The sequence below is a fragment of the Gekko japonicus genome, unplaced genomic scaffold (assembly GCF_001447785.1).
Source record: "Gekko japonicus isolate JY-2015 unplaced genomic scaffold, Gekko_japonicus_V1.1 scaffold81, whole genome shotgun sequence".
Lineage (NCBI taxonomy): Eukaryota > Metazoa > Chordata > Lepidosauria > Squamata > Gekkonidae > Gekko > Gekko japonicus.
The window spans coordinates 1,066,464-1,085,037 of record NW_015162476.1 but is presented as its reverse complement, the minus strand read 5'-3'; positions in this window follow the sequence as shown (position 1 = coordinate 1,085,037).

The following is an 18,574-nucleotide window of genomic DNA, read 5'->3' as shown; positions in this document are numbered from 1 at the left end:
CAGTTTCGTCAGTACCAGCCTTTCCTCCAGCCGAATGTCAATTTCAGCCCCGTTATATCCTATGGGCCATTGAAGTAAATGGTGAAAACATAGGGTATATTCTGGGGGCTGGAGGGAAAGGTGCTTAAGGGAGAGACTCCAAACTTTCAGGGTAGCTGCTGGAGCCTCTCCCCAAGATACCAACCAAGTTTCAGGAGCATTTGACCAGGGGGTCCAATTCTACAGGCCCTCAAACAGGTTGCCCCTATCCCCTCCATTGTTCTCTATGGTGGGAAAAAGAAGTGAGAATTTCTTGAATTATTCACAGTTGCTATAGTTCTTTATTTTTATCCGCTTTTGTTCCTGAGTTTTCCCAAACCGCTCCAGCACACTTTGTTTTTTTTAATAGCAGAGTCTTTTGGTGCCCAGAAGGCTGGTACCCTCTTCCCGACACCCAGACCCCTCCTCTTGGAACACCACTTTTTGACGGACTCTTTAGGTCTCTCCATGCAGTTTTTAACTACACCAGACCGAGGATCTCTGTACCCTTCAGAGATATCACCCTGTTCAACTGGGTAGGGAATCTTCTTCTCTCCCTAGAAGTTTTATCCCCTTTCCTTGGCCTGAATGGGAGTCAGTTTACTTCCCAATCCTCCTAGTCAACTTTTCCCCAGTTCTGTTGTCTGTGTTGAACTGCTCTCAGCTAAGGCTGAAATTAGACTCTCAAGAGATAATTCACACTTTCTCCAGTCTAGGCTCAAATCAGAATGAATCTCCTCAGCATCCTGCTCTCTCAAGACTCTGTCTGCTCCGCTGATGCTGACCAATCAAATTGCTCAGAGCAGCCTGTCACTCAAGGCTCTCTGGCTCTGTGAAGAATTAACCCTTCACAGTCCTGTAGTTTTATGTACAACACTTTTAAACCTCTTAAAAAGTGCTGTCCATCACAGGGAGCTTTCTGGGATTCAGGTCTAAATAAGAGCCAAATATGTTGACTTTATTAAAAAATGGGCTTCTTTTATACCAGTTGTGACTAAACAACCTGAAGGCTACTGTGATAGACAATGAAGAAGTAGTTTTAAACTAACTACCCAAGTTTTGTCTGTAGTCTTCTGGTGTCTAGCCAAAACCCTGCAGCCAAATAGGGTGGGTAAAGAACTTTTTAAAAGATTTCCAATATATATTTAAAATAAGCACAATAGGCAGATGGCTTTTTTCCTGATGGTTGACATAAATTAGATTGCTTTTTAATCTAACATGTTTTGGGTACCAAAGTCAAGTGCAAACATGAACCTCATATTATTTAAAGTTTGAAACAGTGAAGTTTTTAGAACAAAATTCCCAGTAGTACTGGCATTTCAAAGGAGAAATCTGTACCTGCTGGTTTTCTGCCCATTATGTAGCTGTTAAAAATCCAGGGAAGAAGCATTGCTTTTGTACTGCCTTTGGCAGAAGGTGCAGCACAAACCTTGTCATTAAAAACAGATTAGCCTTAGATCATTTAGATGCTGGAAGAACCGAAAATGGACTAACAACATTGGCTGTTGGGAACAATCATACAGTAACATAAATTAAGAGTTGTACTTCCTGGCCTCGTACTGACAATTTTTAAAAAAGACGTTCTGCTGGTGGGTTCCATAGTGTTTTGGCCCTCCCAGTTTGCCATATTGGGAAGTGGTGGAGTTCAGTCATTTTGAAGAGAACTTTCATTTTCCAGCTGCAGTTCAATTTGCCTCTTCCTGTGAGCCAGGTTTTCATGTCTTTTAATGGTTATATCCCTTCTATACATCCTCCTCTTAATTTCCTATTGGGAATGAGGTTCTTTTGGGAGATATTCCACTGGTGCTCAAATGAGCAGAAGAAAATAGGGGTAGGATATTATCAATATGTAGATGTCACTTCTGAGAGCCAGTTTGGTGTAGTGGTTAAGTGCGTGGACTCTAATCTGGAAGAACCAGGTTTGATTCCCCCTCCTCCACTTGAAACTGCTGGATGATCTTGGGCAAGCCATAGTTCTGTCAGAGCTGTTCTCTCAAGGACAGTTCTCTCAGAGCTCTCTCAGCCCCGCCTACCTCACAGGGTGTCTGTTGTGAGGAGGAGAAGGGAAAGGATTTTGTAAGCTGCTCTGAGACTATAAATGAAAGGCGGGGTATAAATCCAATTTCCTCCTCCTCCTCCTCCTCCTCCTTCTGGCTAAAACCTGGAAGTGACGTCATCAATGCTCTAGGCTTTCAGTGATCTCTATGGTTTTATCAATGAAATCCTAGTACTTCAGTGACATAATTTCTAGGTTTTAACCAGAATTTATATTGACAGCATCCTTTTCCCCCATGGACCGTTTCCCATAGTCTCCCAGGGGTTCCAGGCATACACCTTGCAACTCTATCTCCATGGGATGCCTCCAACCTAGCACCATTGTTGCTAGGATGACTCAGGATGTTCACAAACATACTGAGCATCAGTCATAGAATTCTGATAGTCATAAAAATACTGTGGAGAAGAAAAAACAATTTGCCTCATGGAGAATCTCAGAGACAGGAAGTCCTGGCTGCTACAAGGGACTTAGAAATAGGGATTGTAAAAGTAGGTAGCCACAGGAATAAGGGTTTAAGGAAATAGCTGGATTTTTAAAGAAAAGGTGTGTGTGTGTGTGTGTGTGTGTGTGTGTGTGTGTGTGTGTGTGTGTGTGTGAAGGCCACTGAAGAGGTGACAGTGAAAAGGAGATGAAGGTGAGACTGATTTTTTTTATTGCCTCAAAATAATGAATCAAAGCTTTGGCAGCAATCTAGTTATTTGGAATTTAGGGGCTCTATACTCCACATCCATTAGTCTGCAAGACCATATAGTTATGAAAACCACAGGGCTTGCTGATGTTATTAGTAATAAAATCAGACAATGAAGAATTCTTATGTATTCCTTTAACATACAGGGTTGCCAGGTCCCTCATCACGCTGGCGGGGGAGATTGGGGGGGCATTCCAGGATGCATGGTCAAAGCAATGGTATTCCCAGTAGTCATGTATGGCTGCGAAAGTTGGACTATAAGGAAGGCCGAGCACCGAAGAATAGATTCTTTTGAACTATGGTGCTGGAGAAAAATAAATAAAAAAAATTAACAAATTAAAAAAAACTATGGTGCTGGAGAAGACTCTAGAGAGTCCCTTGGACTGCAAGAAGAACAAATCAGTCAATCCTAAAAGAAATCAAGCCTGACTGTTCCCTGGAAGGCCAGATAATGAAACTAAAGCTCAAATACTTTGGCCACCCAATGAGAAGGGAGCACTCACTGGAGAAGACCCTGATGCTGGGAAAGATTGAAGGTCAAAGAAGACGGGGACGGCAAAGGATGAGATGGTTAGACAGTGTCATCGATGCAACGAACATGAAGTTGAGCAAACTTCAGAGGACGGCGGAAGACAGGAGGGCCTGGCGGGAGCTGGTCCATGGGGTCGCAAAGAGTCGGACTCGACTGTGCGACTGAACAACAACATTCCAGGATGTCCCAAACATCCAGAAGTGACATCATCACATCAGGGACCTCACTGGTTTGGGGGGCAAAACTTTGTGGTAAAACCAGCTTCAAACCATAGAGTTTTGCTCTTAAACCAGAATGTTGCTGTGCGATGCCCTGAGGTGATGTCACTTCAGGGTGACATCATTGTGTCAGGGGCATCACACAGCAACATCACTGTTTGGGGTGGGTAGAAGCCCAAAAAACTGCTGACAGGCAGCAGGCAGAAGCCCCAAATACTGAGGGAATCCCTGCCGGGACCTGGGGACTGGCAACCTTATTATCATAGGAGACAAGGCAACACATGGTCCCCCCCCCCCAGCATAATTGCTTTTCCATTTTCCTAGCAGCCATGCTCTGATAGTGAGGGAAATGTGCTATTCTTTTATTCATAGATGTTGCCACAAAGCTCAGTAATCATATGACACAAAATAGCTGACAGCACACCACACAGCCAATAATAAAAAATCAAATTCTTACCTGGCTTGGCATGTCTTTTGCATAAGTTTTGAGCCTTTGGAGCTGAAAAAAATTGTATATAGATTTCCTGCATTTAACATTGCCTCATCCTTTACCTAACTATGAAACATTGAATTCTTTAGGGCTGCCAGAGGGTTTCAGGCACTGTCATAGAAAACTTTTTAAATCAGTTGCCTACAACTAGTCTCCACTTATCACTAAAAAGGAATGAGATGGACCAGCATGTTCCATGCCAGAATGAGGAATGGCTTAAAACACCTTTAATATCGAGGGCAACATAATACTCTTGAGCAGAATTCTTCAAGACTGTTCTAAAACTCTGCATGTGTCAAGTATCGTCAAGCCACAGTGAAATTATGGTGACCCACATTCAGAAGTGGTTTGCTGTTGCCAGCCTCTACATAGCAAACCTGGACTCACCTGGTGATCTCCCATCCAAATATTAGTTTTGAGATCAAATAAGATCAGGCCATCCAGGTCTGGGTGTTCTAAAACTCAACTCCTGCAATCTTGGGAAGAGTCCTCAAACTACCAGGTCCCCTACACAATAATGTTCTAAGACCCATCTGACTTGCTCATCTTTGCTCAGCCATGTTTTCCTCTGAAGCAGGCGTTCATTCCCCCCCCCCCCAGATCTCTATCATCCTTACAATTTAAACGATCTGAGACATACAACTCCTTTAGTGACTGTCACTCTGAACGTGGCAGCATGCGTATTTATTCAAAAGGTGCTCACTGGTAGTAGGTAAACACTTCTGGACTTAGCATAACTGTTCATATTCAATGTATACACTATTTTGTCTTCGAATACATGGGAAAAGGCACACATCCAAGCAGCAGGGGTCACCATAAGGTTATATTGCGCTGACACAGCAAATTTTGTGTAGCACCTTATACTCCTCCGTCACAAAAGGTTCAGAGTAGGGTTCCAGCCGCCAGGTCCAAGCAGGTCCACACCCAACACACACCCCGCTCCCTGTGATAGGTTATTTACATAGTGTCCATATCCATAGGTCGGGCATAGGATCCTGAGTAGCTGATAGGCTCGCTCTAGGATCCTCACTCACTATTGTTTTCAATCTTTAAGCTGCGCTTGTTCGCCCGGCCACATGCGTGGCCTAGCACGTCTGGAGTCCTTGTTGGTACACAACACCCCAGAAGTGATGTAGTGCCATAGATAACAATGCTTTTGTCTTCTCCTGCTGCCACTCTGAACAGCAGCGGGCAGCTAGAACTGCTGGCTGGAGGCCTAGCAGCCCTAGCTGTGATCAGGGGTCATTTGGGGGGGGACGCGGGGGGACGCCATCCCCCCGGGTGAGGTGCTGGAGGGCGGGGCCTGGAGCTCCCTGCTGGTGCCCGCTGGAGGTCGCCGCCGGCTGTGGGGAGGACACACTTCCGGTGATGTCAGGGGGTGTGGCATATGCTAATGAGTTATGCTAATGAGTTCCCCTAGCTATTTTTCTACGAAATGACCCCTGGCTGTGATAATAAAGTGATACAAAGCTAGTATGGTGAAATGGTCAGATTACCAGACGCCAGTTGGGCTCAGAATCCCCACTCTGCCATAAAGCTTATTGGGTGACCCTGGCCTCCCACTCTCTTTCAGCCTAACCTACCTGACAGAGTTGTTGTGAGGTTGGAATGGAGGAGGAAGGAGGAAGACTCAGATTAAAATGTAGTCGTTAATACACTAGTTAAACCCATAGGTTTACTATTCCCTTATTTAAGCAGGCACCTTATGTCCTGCTATAGTAATGGGCTTGGTTTCAGAGAAATGAAGGCAAAAACAGGAAAAGTCACAGTCTCAACAATCTCCTATCTCTGAGAACCTGCATGGCTGGAAATCTCGAGCACACAAGTCATACAGGCCTAGCTTAGTTCAATAGTATGAAGTTTCCAAAGTACCAAAACCATGGGGGGGGTGGACTTTATTTCCGGGGGGGGGAATGTTGTGAACACTTTAAAGGTATATAATTTTTTCTTACCAGCCCTAGGCAATGTATTATATATAATGCAATTAGCAAAGAAAATGTGTAGCCTGATATATTTATGATTTTCAAGTTATTATAGAAACATGTACACCCACTCCAGTTGCTTCTACACCCAAGCACAGAAAGTTACATAAGACATAAAGTTAAAGTATGTCTGGCACGCTAAGGGGCCCTGCACTCTGTTTAAAACAACTGGGAGACTTTTGATAGCTTAAAAATGAAGACAGACCAAAATGACATTGCTTTTGTATACCTTGCTCTTTTGAGCTAGGGCTGTCTTCGTCAAACATATGAAATGTACAAAGTGTTACACTCATAGTGAAACCCCAAATGCATTTTTGACTAGTTTTGTATAAGTTTGAAAGTTATTTTTTATTTTCAGTTTATTTTCCCTCTAACTTATATACACGTGCTAAGGTACCATGAGGTACAGCAGTCTGCATCTCTCTCTCTCTCTCTCTCTCTCTCTCTCTCTCTCTCTCTCTCTCTCTCTCTCCTATATCATCAACATCATCATTATTTATTATGGTCAAAGACCCATCAAACAGCATACAGGATAAAAAAAGCAAACCCAGGTTACCAGAACATTACAGAGAGGAGACATCATAAATAGTATTAAGGAGGAGCTTGCGCTTTGCAAATGCAATAAAAAGAAATTTAGCAACATTCCTTGATATTGCAATGGATTTGTCCTCCAATAGATATTTCAGCATATATCTTTTTATTTCTCGCGCGATATCTCTCTCTCTCTCTCTCTCTCTCTCTCTCTCTCTCTCTCTCTCTCTCTCAACTATTCGTATAATCACCATTTGGCTTGTAGAAAACGAACAGTGCAGTTGTAAGCAGTGTTAAACCTTTCTAACCGCATTGACTTCAGTGGACTTTAAAAAGTGCAACATTGCTTAGGATTCCACTGAAAGGCATGTATATATCTAAATTGCAGAAAATATTCAAATAATATATTTTTATGTACCTATTAATGATGCATTTTATACTATCAATACAGTAAAATAAGTTTAGGTTTTCATACAAAAGAAAGTATTGTGCATACTTCAATTTGACTCCAAAATTTCCAGTATTTTTAGGGTGGGAAATACTTGTTTTCCTTACATGCCTTTTTGCAGAGATTTTGCATCTCTGCCTACCAGCACTTAGAGAACATCATTCACAGAACTCCCAAACCATATGTGTATACCAAAGAGGGTTGCCAACTCCAGATATGCAAATTCTAGGAGATTTGGGGGTTGAGCTTGTGGAGGGCAGAGTTAAGGGAAGGAACCACAGCCAGGGTATAATGCCGTAAAGTCTGCCTTCCAAAGCTGCCATTTCCTCCAGAGGAAGTGATTTTTATAGTCTGGAGATTGCTTGTAATTCTGGGAGGTCTCCAGGCCCCACCTGGAGGTTGGCAGCTCTCATAGAAAGTGTATACTCTTTCTCTGCACATTACTGTTTAGGTGACATGAAGAAGAGATAGAAATGGAATGACAGACCATAGATCGGGGTCCCCAAAGGCACCATGGTGCCCGATCAGGGATTGCCAAGCAGGTTTTTGATTGGTTAGGTAGATTAAAATAGTCTTGTTTCAGTGGCAGCTGCCACATGTTATTCTCTCTCACTCCTCTTTCCTAGCTTATTTTTTTAAATGACACCCCCTTCCCCCCCCCCACCCGCAATGGGGCTTCCTCTGTGTGGTTGGCTCCACCTCCTGCAGCAGCCATTTTGTGGTTGGCTCCATCTCCTATGACAGCCATTTTGTAGTTCCACCCACCACCCTGTGTCAGAATTCCAAAGGTGCCCACAGGCTCATACAGGCTGTGGACATCAGTCCTAACCAGTCCTTCCTTTACACATTCCTGATCCCAGGTTGGAACTGAAAGTAAGGAACTGTGTATGTGCCTTTAAAAATTCTTACAACGGGGGGGGAGGGAGCATAATTTCTGTTGACTGCTGATGAAAATTCTCAGTATGAAACAACAAGGCAGTAAGTGGGTCTCCTTCAAGAGCTCTTTGCAAATTGACCAGGAAGGTCTGAGCTACAGCTCTGCTTTGTTAAACAGCCTCATGACAATTGTGAGCATTTTGAGGCTAGCCCAGAAATAACAGGCAATTGTATATAACCTAGTGAGGGGCCTTTATTATTCTAATACCAGCCCTGGAGTGCAGAATCGGAGGCCGCAACCTGCCTCTTTTTCAAAAGCTCTTTGTAGAGGAGTCTGCTGTTTCGCACCTGGTTGCACACTGAGTCAAAGCCAGTGACAAATTTCTTCTCTTTTGAAGCAGTAATCAGCCCCTGAACATGCTGGATAAGATCATGCGGCTAATCCAAAGCCTGAGAAAAAGTCCAAGAAAGCAGAGGCAGTCAGTTCGCACTTGCTTTCAGCCGCATGTTGGGTGGGCTGCCTGCAGGGTCAGCTCATTAATGAAGCAAAGCTGGGTGATGGCCTTGGACGGCAGATCTGGGGACAGGGCAGCCTTATCCTGCTCTGTCTTGGCCTCCACTGCAGAGCCACCACACCCTATTTTCTCCTGCCCTGATCCCCCATGCATTTCTGTCAAGTAGGGCTTCCTGAACTGTTGTGAGATTCTCATGTGGGATGCCTTGTTGGTAGGGTTACCACAGCAACTAGGAGGGGGGGAACATCACTACGTCACCTGGAAGTGCCAATGGGTAGTTCTAGGAGTCAGCAATCTAGGACTGGATAGGTTTTATGATAAAGCCATAGAGTTCCCAGAAATTCCTAGAGCTATCCATTGTCATTTCCAGGATGTAGCAATTTTTTTATCTCCAGCCGGCAAACCTACTTGTCAGGCAAGAAGTGGCTGTGTTGTATTTAAAGATGCCAGGCAAATGATGCAGGAAGGAATGTTGGCTGCTGCAAATGGAGTACAGGCAGAGGTGATGTGAGGTAGTGGAGGTGATGAGGCAGGCAGACAGGGACAGCAGCAAACCCAGACAGCTCCTCTTGTGGAGCCACCATTGGCTCCATGCCTGGGGCACTGGGTGGTTTATGCTCCGGGGCTGATGTCTACATTATCATTTGTTTGCCATAAAAAAAAAGTTTTGGGTTTTGTCCCAGAGGCAAATTAAACCAATTTATTACTGTTCCATAACTATTTCCAGAATGATTCAGTTCTTCTATTTTGCAACGGTATAATAGAATTCTTCTTTTATTTCTTCTTTCCATTCTCATCTGTTGTTTCTTTTAAAGATCCTATCATTACATTTCATTGCTCAATAGAAGTTGTAACTTTTCCAAATGCAGACAAGTATTTCCATCCATGTTTTTAAAATTTGGAATGTATATGCATTGATTTGCATGATTTTTGTATATCCAGGGAGAAATCCTCCTCTTTGCCATATCAGGACACAGGAAAAAGTACTGCATGTTACAAAGGAGGAGAACTAGACGCAGGACTGCCATTTTGAGAGGCAGCCCTGTGTTTCCTGAAACATAAAGTTCTGCCCCGTGTTCTTCACAACCCTAGTATAACTCTGTTTAGGATTGCACTGCAAAATGAACAAAGGTTTGGAGCACCTCCCCTATGAGGAAAGCCTCAGGAATTTGTGGCTTTTAGTTTAGAGAAGTGAGTTAGGGGTGGCAATAGATTTGACAACCTCCAGGTGAGGACTGGAGATCTGAAGGATTTACAACTTATCTCCAGACTACAGAGATCAATTCCCCTAGAGAAAGTGGCCACTTCCAAGGGTGGACCCTATGGCATTATACCCTGTTGAGGTCTACCCCCTCCCCATACCCCACACTCCCCAGGTTCCACCACAAATGTGCTAGAATTTCCAACATGGAGTTGGGATCCTTAAGTGGTAGATACAGAGGTCATTTCAGGGGGGATCGCGGGGGAACACAGTTCCCCCGGGTGAGGTGCGGGAGGGCGGGGCACATGACGAAGCCCCGCCCCCTGCTTCCAGCCGCCCCGCTTCCAGCCCTCATTCAGCTAGGAGGAGGCAGGAGAAGAGGGAGGGTAAGTTGCTTCCTCCCCGCCTCTCCCCACCCCTGCCTGCCTGGGGCCAGGGACGGCCTTGGCGGGGCTTCCTCGCACTCCCGCCGGCCTTGCAGGTCCACCACCGGGCCCCTGATGTCAGGGGGTGTGGCATATGCTAATGAGTTATGCTAATGAGTTCCCCTAGCTCTTTTTCTGTGAAACGACCCCTGGGTAGATATAATATAGATTTTGGTGAATGTTTCATCCTTCAGCCTTACTCGTGTTCTGCTCCCATCCTGTAATGTTTCCCCTTTTTTTACTGTCTTCATTTTGGTTGCAAATTAAGGGATAAAACTGAGTAATGAAGTGTCTGTGGATAGTCACAGTCCATTAACGAAGGTTTTTATCTTTATGTGTTGTTATGAAGTTTGAATAATTGTCTTGGTGGACACTGAATGCCTCGTATGTGTTTAATTATGAAGAAACCATCAATCATATCTCTTTTAGAGCAAAGTGGTTTTACGATTGCTACGAGTGTGTTGGGAAGTTTGTGAAAGTTTCATTTTGATTAAATTTTGGTGCTCTTACTGCCAGCCACAAATTATAGCCTCTGTGCAGACAGTTGGGATTCAAATAATTGTGAATTGCTTTATATTGTCGTTGAGAATGTAGAGTTCCATGGGACATACCTCCCCCTCCTGTTGTGCCTCTTTAGTAGCTGAAGTCTAATTTTCTTACTATGCTGACAGATTTCTTGTGTATATTGGATTTGTACTGAATACTGAAATTGTGCATAAATGTCTGCCTACTGTCTGCCATGCTTGGGAACTGGCTCTCACAACTTCGCCTGTACTCCAGAATTCCAAGAAGCTATATGTTAAAGGTAAAGGTTCCCTTGCTCGAAAGCCAGTTGTGTCCAACTCTAGGGTTGCAGTGCTCATCTCCATTTCAAAGCCGAAGAGCCAGTGCTGTCCGAATACATTTCCGTGGTCATGTGGCCGGCATGACTAAACACCAAGGCGCACGGAACGCTGTTACCTTCCCACCAAAGTGGTACCTATTTATCTACTTGAAATATCTTGCTTTCGAACTGCTAGGTTGGCAGGAGCTGGAACTAGAGACGGGAGCTCACCCTGTCTTGCGGCACCCGGGTCTCGAACTGCTGAACTACTGACCTTCCACAGCCTGCAGTTCAGCGTCTTAACCACTTGAGCCACCGCAGCTCCAGTGAGCTATATGTTAGGTGACAATAAAAAGAAACTCCTAAACTGAAATATCATACAAATCTAAATACATTTTATGAGAATGTTCATTTTAGTGAGTACATTTTAAAAAGTCAAGTAGAATTCAAGTAAAATCCAGGACCACTACCTGCTGCATGGGCCCAGTTGTAAGCTTTCGATGGCTGGCAACTGGCAGGGGATGGGGGGACAAAGGCATGGGAGCACCAGTGTCACACATAGCATGATTTCACCTGGGGAGACCAGAAGTGATGTCACATACGGGTTTTCTCCAAAAGTGAGATCACAGCATGCACAACTCTGGCAATTTTAAAAAAATTTCTCCTGGGAGAAAGGATTGCCACCAGGAAATCTTTTGTACTAGGAGTTTCTAATCAAGGCCACAAACTGCACATGTTTCTTTTGGCTTGAGTAAGTTGCAATTATCTATATCTCTCTCTTATGTCTATCCCACACTTTCTCCAAGGAGATCAGGGAGGCGTACAGAGAGGCATACAGAGTTTTACCTTCCATTTTATTCTCCCGACTACATTGTGCGGTTCCAGGAATCACCAACATTTTCTTTAATGGGAACTACTTCTGAGTAATGAAAAATATCCTGAGATACTAAATCCCCTCCAGCATGTTACCCAGTTTTGTTCTGTCCTAGAAATAGAACAAGAACAAGGAAGAGCACCAGAAATAAAGCTATCAGCTAAGCAGTGCAAAGAAAAACCCTATGTTATAATTTTCTTTTTAAAAGCACACAGCAGAGATCTTTTTGCAGTCTTTTTCTGGGTCTTCTAGGGGAATGCATGAGCTACTCTGGGCCGCTGCCAGTAGCTTGCCAACTATCATTGGTGACCCCTTTTTTATACTGAAGAATGATGATTTCCCAAGGTCACTTGTTGTTCTTCATGACTTAGTGACAAACTGATCATAAATCCCCCCCATCCATCTTAGTCCACCAGGAGTGGCAAGGATTACTGTGTCAGACCCCGCTAGCCACTATACCACAATGACTCTCCAGGGTGCATTTGAGTTTGGATATATTAATAACTCTATCCGAAAGCGTTTCCAAGGCATAAGTCATTAAAAGGGGAGGTAGAATAAATTACAGGCATTACCATTTTTGGAAGACAAAAGTTTTAATGTATTGTTGATGTGAAGTATTAGCTAATTATCCCATGTCTTTAATTATTTGTGTGCTTTAAAAACTGCTTAAGGTTTTCATCAAACTTTGGTTAAAATAAATAATAGATCAAGTCAAAATGATTCAGGAACTTCGCTCTGAGATGTTTTTGGATGGCAAGTCATTTTTTTTTATTTGAGACATTAAAGTAATTGTGTAATTAGCAAGAAATACATCACTTCTGTAAGTGTTTTTTTAGAATACTAAATTAGTTTCTTCCTTCTTTTTTTCTCTTTATGTTGCCCAGTATGATAGAGTTTTTTCATGCATGCAAGCACTGCTAGGGTTGCCAGGTCACTCCTGGCAACTGGTGGGGGATGGGGAGGGGATTTACCTAGAGCAGCAGGGAGGCCCATCCAGCCTACTGTGACATGTTTTTGTCACTGGCTATGTGACCTGGAAATGACACTTCACTTCTGGGATGATGAGGCGACACTCTGGTATTTGGGCAAAAACTCTATGATTAATTTAACTTCTACCATAGAGGTTTTGCCCAAATACCAGAATGTCGCCTCTGAGGTTCCGGAAGTGATAGTGTCACTTCTCAGTCACATGATATGCATGTAGACACATCACTGCACCTGGGAGGATTTTCCCTCTTTTGGGGGGTAATTTCCTCCCTGCCAGCCAGCTGATCAGTGGTGAAGAGTTGGGGCCTAGAACCGGCAGACCTCCACCTTCACTGGGGGGGTATGGCAACCCTAAGCACAGCCTAAGAGAGCCAGCCTTAGATAGCCAGTGGTGTGTAGTGGTTAAGAGCAGCAGACTTTCCTCTGGAGAGCTGGGTTTGATTCTACACTTTTCCACAGGACACCTGCTGGGTGACCTTAGGCCAGTCACAGTTCTCTCAGAACTCTCTCAGCCTCACCTACCTCACAAGGTGCCTGTTGTGGGGGAGAAAAGGGAAGGAGATTATAAGCCACTTTGAGACTCCTTAAGGCAGAGAAAAGCAGGGTATAAAAACCAACTCTTCTGCTTTTTCTTCTTCAAATACATATGTAGAATGCCACTGCATCAAAAAATCTTAATTCAGAAATCAGAAGAATGGCAGGGATGGAAACCTTCTCCCTTTTGGATGGAGATTTTGAAACAAACCAATCTAAATATTCATTCTGGGGTGCTGTTGTATAAGAGAATGGTGCCTCATTGGAAGTCTGAAGCCATCTTAATGTGATCTTGGAGCAGAACATAGAATTTCAATTATTAGAACAGTAAAATGTATGTATGGACTCATCTCACAGTCTTTAAAATGGGAATGAAAATTATCTATTAAAATAAATAGGCAAATTGTGCGAATACACACACATATATTCCCATCATCATCATCATCATTATTATTATTCCCCGCGTATTTATCACATATATATACACACACACACAATTTTATTTTATTTTTCCCCATCTTATTTCTTTTGTTAATCACAAGATAAAGGGGAAAATTTCATATGTATATATGCAATGGAAGCCCATGAAAATTTGGGAAGAGGAAATCTTGTCTCCATACACCAGGTCCCTTTCTCCAGTGACCCAGCTCCATTTTCAGCCTCCTATCCCATCACTAGTGGTTGCTCCATTTCCCCAGACATACACACCTATCTCCCTGCTGCTATAGCATCCCAAAATATCTTCCTAATTCAGGGCTATTTTTGGGCAGGAACGCACAGGAACGGAGTTCCGGCTGGCTCCCGAGTTGGCCACGCCCAGCAGGAACTCATTAGCATAATAGGCCACACCCAACAGCAGAAACGCATTAGGATTGGTTACATTAGGGGTGTGTGGCCTAACGTGCAAAGGAGTTCCTGCTACAAAAAAAGCACTGGGTTTGGACAACAAACAAGGTAAACAGAATAAGAAGCAAAAGGTGGGTGTGGCTGGATGACCACACTTCTGGTAACATGGGGGTGCGGCCTAATGTGCTAATGAGCTGTGCTGTCAGGGTTGTGGCCTAATATGCTAATGAGTTTCTGCTGTTGGGTGTGGCCTATTATGCTAATGAGTTCCTGCTGGGCTTTTTCTACAAAAAGAGCCCTGTCTAATTCATTTCCCCCCCTGCTGTCTGGATTCTGTTTTCATATTGATGTTGCAGAACCCTAAATTCTAGCTGGGATGGACTCTCATTTGTAGGTTTTTGATCCACACTGGAGCTGACCCTCAGCTATTAGATATTAGGATAAAGACATAGATCCATCAGGTTACTAAGCCAATAGGAGACTGATGTGAGTTTTTATAAATTCTGATTGATGTTACATAAACTGTCAGGGATATCACATCTCCATCAGAGAGTTTTGCTTCTGGAAATTTGCTTCAAGTTCCACTCTTTTATAGTGTTTCTGCAAGCTTGATCCAGCAGATGTCTCAAACACAGCAATTCTGCTGCTTTTGGCAGTTGGCTGTTGGTGGTATCTCAGACCTTTCTGTTCTAACTCTGGATAAAGGCTTGCTTCTCAAGTTACAGCCCTTCTTCCAAGTTCCAAACAAATTCAAAAGCTGCTGATTTCGGGTCAAAAGTGACCATTTTCATCTCTTTCCATCAGGATGGACTCACTAGAGGTTTTAAAACAGAGGCTGAGCAGCCATTTGTCAAGGATGCGGTCACTATGGTTATTTTGTACCAATCAGAAGGTTGAATAAGATGATCCCTTGGAGGGGTCCCCTTCCAACAGTTGTGTGAATTCATAAATGTCAAGAGCTGGGGGTAAATATTCCCACTTGCTACAGAAGACCGGGGAAGAATTTCAAAGAAGTGCTCCAGTTTAGGCAAGTCCAGCTTCTTGGAACAAAATACATCAGGAAACTGTCCTGAATAAGTCTCACTGAAAATGAATTGTAATATATAGCTAAGGCCTTAGACTCTTTAATATAGTTACTGAATAAGAAACCTGGACCTGCGTGATAATATTTTAGGTTCTGCATTGGTAGGTATTTTATGATAGATTGGCTTAATTAAAATTGTTATTACAGCTTGTTTTTCCTGTGTTCCAAAGAAGGCTTACCAAACACAATAATTAAAAACCTGCAGACTTGCTAGAGGGCTTAATTGAAAATTAATGGTATATATAGCACAATGAGAAAACTGTTGTATGATATACATTCTTGGTGGGCACTGAAATACCCTTAAGGTCTGGTTTTATACTTTTTATCACCTTCTATTTATATTATATTTATTAATACTATAATGAACTAATGAAATTATTGCTAATTTGCGAAAGATGTTTAGAGAAGCTCTGTTGATCTTACCTGTTTGCAAGGTGGCCCCTTCAAAAGGCCTTGCTCAGATAAGTGAAGTGCCTTGGGAGAGGCCGTTCTGCAAGTACGTGGGTCCCAGACCATGAAGGACTTGGCATGGCTTGGATCCATGATGAATGGAAGGCGTTTAAGAAAGTGTGTCCTGCTGATCTAGCAACCTCATGTGTCCTCCAAAGATCTGCTGTTGAGGGTCAAGGGACCTTCCTAAGCAATATGCCATGTGGCATGGTAGAGTGTATCAAGGACAGGGAATTCATGGAGACGAGTCGGGCTTCCCCTGCTGATGCAAGAACCTTTTAGAGGACACCAGAAGGAGAAGACAGGAAAGATCTGCTTCCGTGGATCCCTTCTGATTGTGGGAATCTTGATCCAATGCAATGTGTACACTTGTGATAATGATGTCTGTATCATACAACCTTCAATTCTCAAATTATTTTCTGTTTCCAGACCAAACTCTGTTTTAACAGAGAGGAATAGTGGGATGAAAGAAATGAGTCTGTATTCCACAAGCCTTGTTGAATGGCTCTTGCATACCACTTTCAACTCTTAAAAACAATCATTCATTTCCAGCCTTTAGGGTATGAAAATTTTAAATCAAAGATAACAAGACGTATGCTCAAATATTGCAACACTGCAAAATAACCCTATTATTTACTCATTAGTGTACAATAGCTCCCTCAGAGTCAGTGCAAACTAATGGAAAAATACAGTCAATTGCATTTTGAAAAGTTGCACTTTCCTCCCTTTTATTGTACTGAGTCATCTTCTTGAGTCTACTAGGCATTACGCTCATCTCCTACAAGTGCAAATTACCGTGTTACATCCAGGGTGTATAGCAGCTGGGAAGAATGAGCCAAATCACATCATAGTCCGTCTTATTGGATCATTACAAATACCTTCATCTACAATAAAAGACCTTGGCACAAATTTGTCAGTAATGGTAACCCTTAGGCTAAGCAACAGGAGTTACCAATTAAGTACCATTCCTAAAGCTTCTCTTCTTTAAAATCACATTTTATGTTAATTCTCAGTCATTAACATAATTTAAGTTAGAATCTACCAGAGATTCAATTAAAAGGAAGAAATGGGAAAGGGGGATAAGGATTAAAAGGGACAAAACCATTCAAATCTAGCTTTACCTACTCCATTGCAGAAAGGAGAGTTAGCTCATTTGGCTCCTCGTGGTGGTGGGCAGCACGGCAGTAGAAGCTGCTACCCTCTCCCCAATTAGCCTGGGGCCACCATCTTGCTGCTTCTCACTGTAGAGCTCAGCCATCCATGACACTGAAGAACCCAGGGATGGCTCAAGAGGACATTTGTTGCCCTGCGTCCTAAACAGGTGAGTGCTGGCAGAAGAGAAAGATGAATCACAAGTAGGTCGCCTCCTGGAAACATCTTTTGTCCTTTGGCAATAACCAGATCAGTGAAAATCCTGGACCAAAAGCCCATGGTTCAGATTTCTCTGTATTATTTCTCCAGTTATGCTATAGCATACAGATTGCATACTACAATGCTGTTGTATTTGCAGATTTTTAGTCCACTACCGCTGAACCATGAAGAAAGGCAGGATAGAAATATTTTAATAACTGTAATAAGCGTCAATATTAGTTTATGATCTGTTCTCTTAGGACAGTGCTACCTGGAAGCTAGAGAGACCAGTAAGGATAGTAATGCAGGTTTCTGTTACAGTCACTTATAAATGTTTACAATTCTCATGTTTAAGAAATGAGAAGCAGGCAAAGGGACCAGGGCAGGTGCAGGACCACTTTGGCCTCAGGTGGAGGAAAGGAGCTACACAAATGGTCCTTCACACAACAGTTTTCTGGTTCTTCTCTCTATATCAAAACATCCTGAGTATCATTCTCTTCTGCCTTCCTTCTTCTGCCTTTTAGATGTAGTTTTGCAGCAGCCAAACCCACTTCTTGCCTTTTTTGTCTTGCTCATGAGGAGACCTCTTTCCTGCTCAAATAGGGTTACCAGCCTCCAGGTGGGGCCTGGAGATCTCCCACTTTTACAACTGAACTCCAGCTGACAGAGATCAGCTCCCCTGGAGAAAATGGCTGCTTTGAAGGGTGGACTCCATGGCATTGTACCATGTTGAGGGTTGAGGCCCCTCCCCAAACCCTGCCCTCTCCTGGATCCACCCCCAAAGTCTCCAGGTATTTTCCAACCTAGACCTGGCAACCCTATGCTCAAGTGATCTGGCTGACTGGAAAAGCCAGGAGCCGACCACATCCACAACAGTTTCTACTTCTAATGCAGCTGTTATTCCTGCTTTTGCTTCTCCCCTCCCCCTTCCAGGGGTGTAGCCAAGATTTTTTTCTTGGGGGGGGGGATTTAAATAAGTCAAGGGCACAAGTGTCTTAAGAGCACTTTCCCGGGAGTAAGCCCCATTGAATAAAATGAGAATTACTTCTGAGTAGACCCACTTAGGATTGATTGCTCCAAACATTCTTATTTTCTTATTCCCCCCCCAGATGAAAACAGTGCTTTTGTAGATACCTTCCTTGCCCCAACCCTGACCCCCCAACAACCACCCCAACCCCCAACAAGTACACTGCACTGCAGCCTACCAGGTTCCATCAAGCAGAGCAACGAGAGACAGACAGAGGGGTAAGGATTATTCCAGGCAGGGCAGGGTGACGGCTTGGTGCTGCACCAAATGAAAGAGAGAGAGAGAGAGGTGAGAGGCTGTTAGGAGGGCAGGGCTGGCCAGTGAGGGCAGGGCAATGGTGCAGCACAACCGTGGCACAAAAAATAAAATTAAAAAAGTTTTGAACCAGCTGGATGGGAAGTTGGGAGGCCTGGGCGGTAGCTACGGGCCTGCCCCCTTCTTCCTTTTCTTTGCCAGTTTGGTGTAGTGATTAAGTGTGTGGACTCTAATCTGGGAGAACCGGGTTTGATTCCCCACTCCTCCACTTGCACCTGCTGATGTGACCTTGGGTCAGTCACAAGCTCTGGCACAGCTGTCCTTGAAACAGAGCAGTTTGTGTCAGAGTTCTCTCAGCCCCCCC